Source organism: Balaenoptera ricei, chromosome 3, assembly GCF_028023285.1.
Source record: "Balaenoptera ricei isolate mBalRic1 chromosome 3, mBalRic1.hap2, whole genome shotgun sequence".
NCBI lineage: Eukaryota > Metazoa > Chordata > Mammalia > Artiodactyla > Balaenopteridae > Balaenoptera > Balaenoptera ricei.
In genome coordinates, this window is record NC_082641.1 from 58045677 (window position 1) to 58048109 (window position 2433).

The window sequence follows — 2433 nt, forward strand, 5'->3', positions numbered from 1 at the left end:
ACACCAAGAATTTAAAGTAAGCATGATAAACATCTTAAGGAGGAAAGGGAACTTATTAGTAACATTAAGCAAGAAAAATAATTTTTTAAAACCCTAGTGGAAACACTGAGTACGAAGAATGTAATAGACAAAATAAAGAACAAATCAATGGACTAAATAGCAGAATGGGTACAGCTGAAGAATGGATTATATTTGAAGATCAATTTGAGGAAGTCTCCCAAAAGCAGCTGGAAAGGACAAAATTCTGGCTCATGAAATCAAGTTAGTGAGTTGCAGTCAGCATTGACAGAGAATAGAATCAGATGGGATGGGATAGGATGGGATGATGGGATGGGAGGAGATGGAATAGAGGAGAGTAGAATAAAAAATAGCACCGAATGACACATAAAAATGCTAAGAATAGTTTGTGAAACTTTTACTTCAGTTATTTTTATATTTTTTAATGTATGTGTGTGTACTGAGTTGCCATGTAAAATGAAATCTGTCAGTGCAGGTCACAGTAAAAAAATGTTTGACAGCTACTGTTTTTTTTAAAATATATTTATGCTATGATCTTGCTATTCTTTTCTACCTTCTCTGGAATTTTGCTCATAAATTATCCTTTTTTTCTCCTAATGCTCATCTCAGTTTACAAACATGTTCCAACCTCTTGTATCTAAAAATAAAAACATGCAAAAATGTTCTTCTCTCCTGAATGTGCCAATGCAAGCTAGTGCCCCCCTCTCCCCTTCCGTTCATCACCTAATTTTTCAAAAGGCTGGTTTATCCACATTGCTTCCAACGTCATCTCTTGCCCACCTCTTAGACCCTCACAGTGTCATTCCAACTCTGAACACCATTGCTATATTAATCAATGTGCCATGGAAAAGTCTGGCCATGCACATTTAGGAAAAGCTGAATTAAATGAAGAAAGCAGTTGCCTTTACTGCAGCACTTTGAGTTTTTATGTATAAAGTGCATTGTGATTCTTCCAGAGGGATATAGATGCAGTGTAATATTTTCCAAGTTTATTTTACTATGGAACACAAGTTTGGGAAATGGAGCTCACTGAAATAATATGATAAAGAGTTAACAATGATTTTCTAATGGCCCAGAGTAAGGATTCCTCTCATTTATTTACTTAACAAATATTTATTGTCTAACATGGGGCAGGTACTGTTCTAGGCACATGGGATATATAAGTAAACAAACGGACAAAGATCTCTACCCTAAGGAGTTTTATATATTTAGCAGGAGAGAGACAGACCATAAGAAATAAACAAAATGAATATATTAATTAATAGATTACTTCTATAGTATGTTAGAAGGTAATAGATACTATGAGGGAAAATAGTAGGGGGGGTAAGAGGGTTGGGAATGGTGGTGGTACAGTATGGAAGAAACAGGTAGGTTACAGTTTTCAATAATGAGCAAAGACTGGGATAATGATACAGCTGGATGTCCGGGGGAGGAGAAATCAAAGCAGAAGGAATAGTTAGGACAAAGGCCCTAAGGCAGTGAAACGGAGCAGGACCTTATGGTCCTTCCCTCACCCCCCATGTCCTCAGCCTGCCTTTTGTCTGTGGAAAAAGTTTAGCCAAAGAATAAGTTTAATCAGAGAAGTGAGAAAAATGCAGAAACAAAGGAAAACAGTCAAAGGAGACCAAATAATACTAGTTTGGTCAGTAAGCAAAGCCAAGGATCTTTATTTCCTCCCCAAGGGCTATAGATAATATTCTGAGCCATATCCTGTGAGCTGTCTTACAGATACTGAAACCCCCATCAGGTGGAAGAAGTGAACTGCATGATGACCAGACTGTAGGCATGACATAAGCTGCCACAATTCCGAGAATTTGCTTCAATGAAATGGAAACAAACTGACCCCGGAACTGAAGACTAACTGTACCTAAAACAATCAAGATGACGCTGGCCAGACCACCGCATGATCAATTTCAAGATGCCTGTCAGAGCTGTCGGGGCTGTTTCTGCATGTAGCCCCCTCCCTCCGTCGATAAAAGCTCTTGCCCACTGGTTGTCGGGGGGCGGGGGGGGGGGGAGTTGGCCTTTGGACAGGAGCCCGCCCTCCCTCCACCCCCCACCCGTTGCTGGCATCTAAAACAAGCACACTTTCCTTTCCATCAACTTGCCTCTTTATTGGCTTTTGAGTGGAGAGTAGCCGGACCCCACTTTCAGTTACAGCAGGACCATGCTTGTCACATTCAAGGAGTGGCAAGTAGGCCATGGTGGTCTAGTGGAGTGAGCAAGGAGGAGAATGATACAGAATGGAAGAATAGGAGATGAGGTCAAAGGGGTGTGGGACGGGAGGAGGCAACCATGCAAGGCCTTGTAGGCATTAGAAGGATTTGGGCTTTTACTCTAAGTGAGATAGGGAGCAATTGTAGGGTGTCAAGTAGAGCAATGACCTGCTCAAACTTAAATCCTTAAGTCCTGTAA